This window comes from Rhamphochromis sp. 'chilingali' (assembly GCF_963969265.1).
Source record: "Rhamphochromis sp. 'chilingali' genome assembly, chromosome: 5".
In the NCBI taxonomy this organism is placed as follows: domain Eukaryota; kingdom Metazoa; phylum Chordata; class Actinopteri; order Cichliformes; family Cichlidae; genus Rhamphochromis; species Rhamphochromis sp. 'chilingali'.
The window spans coordinates 2,007,162-2,016,129 of NC_137932.1; the positions used below are offsets into that span (position 1 = coordinate 2,007,162).

An 8,968-nucleotide genomic window follows, 5' to 3' on the forward strand; every position below is an offset into this window, starting at 1 on the left:
CGAGGTCGTCATTTAGGAACGTGGTGGGTAGCCGAAAACGTAATATGGTGACGATTTGTCACCTAGCGTAAAATGTTACGCTTTGGGAGTGAGAACGGGTTGGATTTACAGTGTAATGTCTGTACCCTATGTTTGTCAAAACATTCTTGTAGGCTCTCCACTCATCACTGATAATGGCACTACCCAACTTAACATGCTGTCTGATCAGAGGAACAAGGTGGCGCCTTGATCGTTTTTCAGCAAGTTTTAACACGAGCCTTCGCCTTTTGTCTTTAATTCCCATCATTCCAAATACCCATTTCTTCCTTTTCCATGCATTTCCAAAGCGTCCACGTGCATACTGAAAACAAAAAGAATAAAATTAAACAGAATTAAAATGAAAAAGAATAAAATTAAATATCTACAAAGAAACATTCAAAAAGATGGTTGCTTCTACTAATTTTTTTTACTTATGGTAAAGGTTTCCATGTTTAGAGGACACAGTCAGATCTGCATTGATTCTAACAAACCTGTCTGAGAGTTTACCAACCTTTCGCTGATGACGGAGACAGCTTTCATCTATAACCACAAATTCTCTGTCACCACCAAGATGGTGTCCATTGTTTATTCTGTGTCTTTTAATTGCACGTATACAAACATGTCGAATGTGTCTTGCCATGCTACTTAGTGTTCTGGAGCTGCCAGCCACTTCATCATCGATCATATCTACTTGTCTGAGCCTGAGCCCTTGTGAAAATCTGTGATAGAAATTGAGGCAATTATTACTTACTGAGGCCCTAATTTTATTTCACAAGTCTCGTATTGGTGTTCAATTATGAAAGGTGCATTGTTATTAATGTCTACATCTACATATACCTGTAAATGAACTTCATCCAACTGAAAAGAGATGTTTTTGATTTCTCAAAGAGGGAGCCAGTTCTAATTGTTCTGGAAACTTTCCTATGACTTGCTCTTTTGCAGCACCTGAGAACATATCAATGAGTTAAGTAAAGAAATGGACCCTTAAACAAGAGCATTAATTGAAAAGATAATCACAAAATTAAGTATGAAGAAAATAATAATGAAAAGAGGTTAATGCTCCCTCTTGCATTGATAACCGAAATATTTTGTTATATTTACTACATGCACTACATTATCATGCATTATACATACCACATATATTGGTCTTTCTTCACCACGGAAATCATTTTCATCTTATGGTGACAAACAGGACATCTAAGCTTCTTTTTTAGCAGGTGTTTCTTCTGCAGCCATTTAATGAGCCTTAGTGCCTTATATTTAGTTTGTTTTCCTTCTATTCTGGCGCGCAATCTCATTCCCAAAGACATTCTGGTGGAAAAAAATGAGTAATTTATTTTATTATCACCTCGAAACACCGTAAAATACTCTATGGGAGTCTAGTGCAAATCGGTTCAGAGTTAAAGAACTTCACATGCTATATAAAACAAGCCCTATAATCAAAAATAGTCCCACGCAAAAAAGAGGATTGTCTCACCTGTTATAATGTATCTCCGACTTTGTTATGTAGATCTAACCCGCTGGATTCATGCTAAAAAAATATGTTCTGCTGCCAAAGGGAGGGAAAACAAATTTAATTTAAACGCAGAGGAGCTTATACAACCATCCAATCACAGTTAACTTTATTAAGGAAAGCCCCTCCTCTCAGAGCGCGACAGGCAGTGGAGCGCTCTGGAAGGTCAAGCCAAAGGGGCACGAACAGACACACTGAAGGCGCTCGTTCAAGTTGCTGCGCCATGGATGGAGCAGAAGATAAAAATTTGTGTGCGTCTGCGACTTACACAGTTAGCACACGTTCGAAGAGATACAAAAAGCAGAGACTGGATGATCTAGATTGCACTAAGCCAACGACGTCAGCAGTTAGACATGAAGGTGAGTATAATGCTAGCTAGCTAGCTACCGAGCCATTTGGCTGCTAGCTACAGTGGCTAACTAACATCACATAACATGTGAATAGCTCTATTACTATTGGTTATTCCAAACGATTGATATCACTTAGTTGTATATTTTTAGTTTTGTTTATGTGCATCATTAAATTTATATTAAACACCCTGGTAAGGCAGTACACATAAGAATTATTTGCCTTGTTTTAGAAATGTCTGAACCACCACATGTGTATATAACATAATTTTTACAAAGTGGCTTTTTATAAATTCAAGTTGTAACCGTTTTTAATCAATATTTTATTTGAGTTTCCCAAGTTTAGATTATAAATTATTTTAGTATTGTAATTTAATAATTGTTTGTTCTTTAGATTCTTCTTCTAATCCTGCCCCTACTGCAACTGCCCTTCTTAACAAGGAGCGAGAGAAACTGACTTTTCTTAAGGAGGAACTGGAGCGCGACACCCTGATGGACCACTGGGACGCTTATTTAAGGACATACAAAAAATATTTCCAGTTTGAACCAGTCTGGCATGAACTTTTTTTGGAGTGGGTGACTGTTTGGTGTTTTAAAAAACACATTTAATGTTACATGTGTTACTCTTACAATACATTGCCATTTTTGACAGTAGTTAAATGTTATTTCAAGCACTGATTGTAATTTAGGTCTAAGTGTTATAAATGGTGACATTATACATTTAAGACTCACTTTTGTCATTTATAAATGTTTATTAGTCCTTAATAAATGTTGACATGTTTTAAACTTTACAACAAAACTCTCTTTTGTCATTTATAATGTTTAGTAGTCATTAATAAATGGTTTTATGTTTTACACTTTACAACAAAGCTCCGATTGATAGTTGTGGATATTTATAATGCATTTCTGAAGTACAATTTTATATGATAAAAAATATGTTTACAAATGCTGATTGTGCTTACAGGATAGTAACTTAGTCTAAAATGTTTAATATAGCAACTCTAGATGAAATATATAGGTGAACACATTTGGCTCACTATTTGGCAAGAAACCGGTCAGTTTTTTCCTCTTTCTCACCCTTAACTAATGCATAATAAACCATTAATAATGGTTTATAAAGCATTTACAAATTAATTAATAATATAGCTATAAACTATTTATTAGCATCTATAAGGGGAGCCTTATTGTAAAGTGGTACCGAAAAGAATTATCTTGCCTTTGCATTTGGTGCATGTTCTATGAGACGCAGTGCTTATAAAGAGGAGGATGTGAAAGAAAATTTAAAAAGAATAAAAAATAAAGATCAGTTGCATGATAAGAAAACATACACGTTCAGTTTGTTCAAAACCAGATGAATAATTAGGAAAAAGAGCCGTCTGAAAATTAGGACCCACTTTTTCCAAAATTCAGGTGCCAAAATCCAACTGACTCATTTCCAGTTAAGAAATGACTCGACTACATTAGACAGTTGTGCCAACCAACAATTTTAGGTCATTTTAAGCAAAAGTTAAAATCCTCGAGATGAAAAGGTTAAGAAGAAGTTCAGCAGGTAGTATTAACAACGTATCTTATGTGTGTAGCCATTTGGTTGAGCTGATTTCAGATTGTAATTATAGAGCTGCATTAAAAGTCACACCGTTGTGACCGTTTCCATATCGAATTTAATTACCATTCATCCAACACACGTGGAGGTATTTTCAGGTTCAGAATGACTTTAATCCCTGACGGTGCTTCTTTTGTGACAGCTGCTCAAATATTTTAAGTGGTGGAAGCCCTGAGCCTGGATTCTCACACAGCGACAGACTGCCGCGTGGCTGCTTTTCTTACCTCTGTCATAAATATTCTGTTTGCCAAAACCATCTGTAAGCTGATGATGTGACTTTGGAGCATTTCACTGAATGTATGTAACAATACATGTATAATGTGCACTCGACTGCACCGTGGGGCCTTTAGCTTGCTGTGCTGCAGCCTCACCTCGTGTGTGATGGCAGGAGGATATCGTCAGTCTGTAGAGACTGTGGTTTTTTCATCGTTTCATTTCATTCCTCTTCTTCCTGTTTGTGTCCTCTGTTGCTGATGTTCTGGTCATGATGCATTTCCCCTGTTTTTGGTCCTTGATTGAAAAAAAAACACGAGTCTCATGAAGAAGCATCCACTAAGGCCTTTATATATGTCTGTATATAAATCACAGCCTTCTTTACACTTTTACTACAAATCTTCACTTTAACCTCCTCGTAGCACCGTCAGAAGAAACATTAGTGTCTCTTCACAGGTGCCACACTGGGGCCGTGCACTCAGCGTACTTCTATTGAACCTGTGACATGAGAAAAGTCGTAAACCTCTGGTGACACTTTTTGACCCCAGTGTAATAATGGTAGAAGAACTCAGGCTACTCATTGCTTATTTTACACGCCTGGAAACTTACTACAGTAGGATTTGTTCAGCACTCTTCTAGTTCTGACCAGTAGAAGCTTTAACTGTGACATTTGCACCTGCAGCCAATACAATGACTAACTTAAAATGTTGAAATCGAATTAAAACATTAACATTTTTACCACGTATGTAGCCTTAGACACCCTGTAGTGCTTTTTCATACATTATATGTGCCTTTTTGTAATGGAGACCAGGAGTTCCATTAGCCTTTCTTGACTGACTGGTTGGGAATTAAAAACTATAATGAAGGAAATCACACATTGGTTGATAGTGAGTCTTTATTAGGGTTATTTGGGTTAATATTTAAGTGACTGCTCGTGAAAGGTGAAGAGCCCGGGGGACTGGCCATCCGACCTGTGTCGGGATGAGTTAGAGCTGTTCACGTTTAATCATTTTTTTGTAACTTAAATTATTTGGATATGTAAAAAGAGAAGTGGTGACAGCGCTCACCTTTCCTGGTTGCTTCTTTTGCAGGATGTGGAGCAGAAGAGTAAAAGCAGCTCAATCTCCTGCTTATGAGCTCCTGGAGCGAACCAGCGGCCAGGCTAGGGGGGTGTGGTTAAGGTGCTTTAATGTATATAGAAGTGTGTGAAGTCAATATTTTATTGACTTATTTATAGGATTGTTACAAATCTAATTATGTCTATGATGTGTTATATTGTGCTTGATGTTTTCTTATGGGGAGGTTTATGTTTTCGTTTAATTTGCTGACCCCCAGACTTGGTCTATTCCAGATGCTCACCTGAATCAGGTAGAGTATAAAAGGAAGCCTTTCCCCTTTAGAAGGTGGGGATTCTTTCCTGTGTCAACATGTGGGCTCGTTAATAAAGTCTAACATTTGATGGACACATTTTACTCCAGCCTCGAGCTATTTTATTGGAAGTGACCCACAGCCACAGGTACGCATAGTTAACTTGAGGTCTAGTAATTATGCCAGATGGATACACGTCTGTGGATTGTAGCGCAAGGATAGAAAAGCAAAAATAGATCTTTGCATTAATAAAAATAGGCTTTTCCTCTACTTTGGTCTTTCTCAGAGCCCAGAGAAAGAGTCAGGAGATCACTGAAGCAGAGAGTAGATATTCAGCCATCCTGGGTGATTAATGTAAACAGTCTGCACAGCTTTCACTGGGCTCTACAAACGGCTTTACAATATGTTTCTCATTCACGTACTCACCCCAAGCAACAATGACGGCAGAGCTGCCATGCGGCGTCTCGACTGAGGACACTTGGGTAAACGGAGAGGCCGGGTATCGAACCGCTCCGCCACCTGAACCCTGCCCCCCCCTACGGAATATCTTTACAAAATTTAAATTCATCAAACAGCAGTCGAGATATTTCAGCCCTGTCCAAATCACAATTATGCAGAAACAATCAACGAGCAATCAACTTTGTGCTCCTGTTTCTCATAAGAGCTCGGTCAAATTACACACTGTGATTTGTGCTTTCTGTCAAACATCCCCACACATTTCCCAGGATAGTAGAAGAATAGCAAATAAATGACAGTCATTAAGTATTAATTTGCAGGCTTGTATGAATTCTTGACATTTGCCTCGGGCAAATAAGGTGCCGTGCAGAAACAAATTAAGCCTCCCTGTTTATATACGTTTCTTACACGTAAAGCTTTAAAGCGCACATCCTGTGCTTTCTTCTCCAACATGAAAAGAATGTGTTCCTGTAGGTGGTGTTTACTCCATGTTCTCAAAGGACTTTATTCAAATGATCTTCGTGTGTTGATTTCTTTGATCTCTGGAAGTAAAGTGGATTTTATTGTAGCATATTACACTACTCTTACTCGAACTCAAACAGCAAATATGATGATGGTAACCGCTGCAGTAGCCTTCCACGTGTAAAGTACTTATTTCTTTACCTTTAATTGCAAATTTCTGTTTGATGTGTTCCAAGAGCGTCCACTGGCATAACGGCTGCGCCTTCCCGCTTCATTGGACGCCCCCCACAGCTTAATAACACATAAGTGTCTTATATCCTCTACAGTTTTCTATTTTTGTTGCATCAGAGATAGCAACGTGAGCACGGAGGAGAGAAGCCACCTTTTGTAGTGGCAGATCGTCAGGAAGACAAGAGGTTCCCATCTTCCTCTTTCTCCTTCTCTTTTAGCTGGAGCTGATAGACCTGATTATATTTTCCATGCCAGGCCTCACACAGTTCCTTCGTGAAATGGGCGATCAAATCGAAAGCAAGTACATCAGTGCAGATATCAGATCAGCAGGAGATAACTTAAATAACTTGACAAAGATTAGACTTTGATTGGACACAGAGATTGTCTTATTGATCTCTGTGGCTCCATCAAACGTGATATGATCGTTACTTAAATGTATCCCATTAAACAACATTCAGGTCCTCACTCATTTTTCCAGTGATGCAGAATAACTAAATGCATTTCCTCCACAATCACGTGCACAAGTGCAGCTTTGATGCCCCTAAACCTGATTCATGTCTCTTCTTTTTGAATACTAAAAAAAACATTAACAGGCACTAAAAGAAATCAATAATTTCCTTAACTTTTATTGCAGCACTGTGATTAAAAAGGCAGTTAGATCCAGCTGTTTTTGCAGAAGTGACAATTAAAAATCAAACAATTAAAATCTGATTGTTGTAAGTGCAGACTTTCACCTTCAATTCAAGCAGTTTAACAAAATAATTTGCTCAACTCTTTAGGAATTACAGACATTTTCACATTTTGTTATCCAACGTGCTAAACGGTCCTCTATAGGGTAAAGCAGCGGTGCCCAACCCCCGGGCCACGGGCCGGCTGTGAGTCGTTTGGTATCGGGCCGCGAGAGTTGAGGCTCGGCTGTGAAATTTTATCATTATTTTTTTAACTCAGTTTCTCTTTTCCTGTGTACAGGTTCTGGTTTTATTTTGTTGTATTTATAACAGGTAATCTGCGACACCTTAAAGGCCGGTCTGTGAAAATATTGTTGGACATGAACGGGTCTGTGGCGCAAAAAAGGTTGGTGACCGCTGGGATCAGGCTCCAGGGTGCCTGGCTGCAGTCACAGTTCTGACTCACTTACATCTTCCTATAACTCACAACTGCACACGAATATATAGCATTTTTCTACTCTGCCTGAATACTTCATTCACCCAAGCACCTTTTTTCTTTGGGAAGTGCTTTCCTTTAGCGTTCTCACTCCAATAAACACCTTAGAAACTCTGTGTTTAGTATCTTACCCACACAGACTGGAGCAGTCAGGGATCAAACCGCCAGCCTTCCCGAGATACAGCCGCCCTACAGCCCAAAGCGTATGACCCGCGCTCAACAGGTTACCCACACCTCTCATCAAAAACACATCCTGGATAAAGGACAAACATCCACTCAGTGTGCCGTCTGTCCAGCTGTGGACATCTAAGGGCATCACAGACCTGTTATTATGCAGAAAGTGCATGATAATATTTACTGATGGAATCAGGAGAAATGTCTTGGAGGGACTGAATCTAGAGTTCCCAGAAGAACCCGTGCAGACACGAGGAGAACACGCAAACTTCACACAGACGGCAGGCTAATCGCACCAGCACCGCGCTGCTCCTGTACTCGTGTATTTCTAAACAAAATGAAATCTGATTCACCTGAAAATGGTCTGGAAGGACTTCAGTCGGGCCTTTAATTAAAACTGAAGCTTGTCAAAGGAGCTTGCAAAGAAAAGCGTCTGGACTTCTTTAAGTTGCTTGAAGACGTTTCAAGGTGGGAAACTGGGCGTGGGTTCACAAGCGCATGGCACAACACAGAAGAGCCACCTCCACAGGACAAGACTCAGCAGTCCATCTGCATCTTAAGGATAAAGGACACTCTTTTGAGGATGCCAATGTTCACATTTTGGACAGAGAGGACAGATGGTTTGAAAGAGGAGTGAAAGAAGCATCTATGTCCACTGTGAGCGACCATCTTTGAACAGAGGCGGGGTTTACGACACCAACTCTCTGCCATCTATAATCCAGTTTTGAGATCCCTTCCCAGACGCCTTAACGCCCACTCACATCCTGGGCCATCTGATCTCAGGAATTTGCATGATAAGGTGGGGCCAGGTTTCACAATGAACTCACCCGAAACTCTGGCTGATTGGGACCCACGCCCAGTTTCCCACCTTGGCTCAGGCGATTAGAGGATCATCAGGGGTCCTTTTGTCCCTCTGTGGGGGGAAACTCCCACTAGGTTTAAATCTGGGACTCTCCACCATTTGACCTTAGAACTGAAGAAGCTTCTCGGATGAGAGGTGAAACGTCTTCAAGCAACTTAAAGAAGTCCAGACGCTTTTCTTTGCAAGCTCCTTTGACTACGATGACCTGGATGACTGAGAACCTTCACAGACAAAACTGAAGCTTATTTCTTCCCTAGTGCTGCTCATGTAAATGATCTGAATGTCCACCACTGTGCATTCCAGGAAAATCCCAGAATCCGTGCTGCACAGCAAAATCATACACATCACAGTTGGAGCACTAACCCGGGGAGCCGAACGGTTGCTGTTCTTCGGTGCTCATCTAACAGTCGATGCCACAGGTCATTAGCATTCACAGCAGCTCTCTGCTTCCCCCTTGCCATCAGTCCCACTTCATCAGTTGAACATCGAGCTCCTAACCCTGGCTTTGTTTGGTGGGAGCGTCCATGTCTGATAAGGGCCCCCCTGATACGTCTGAC

The 8,968-nt window shown here is 40.2% G+C and overlaps 1 long non-coding RNA gene across 1 annotated transcript; it reads right to left on the minus strand.

Moving 5' to 3' along the window:
* Nucleotides 1-250: 250 nt before the first annotated feature.
* On the minus strand, nt 251-1,632 carry LOC308397211. Its single transcript, XR_013971700.1, has 3 exons — nt 1,496-1,632; nt 1,153-1,329; nt 251-340 (listed from the first exon to the last, which is right to left on the minus strand). It is a non-coding gene; the product is annotated as an uncharacterized lncRNA (long non-coding RNA).
* Between the last annotated feature and the right edge of the window lie 7,336 nt (nt 1,633-8,968).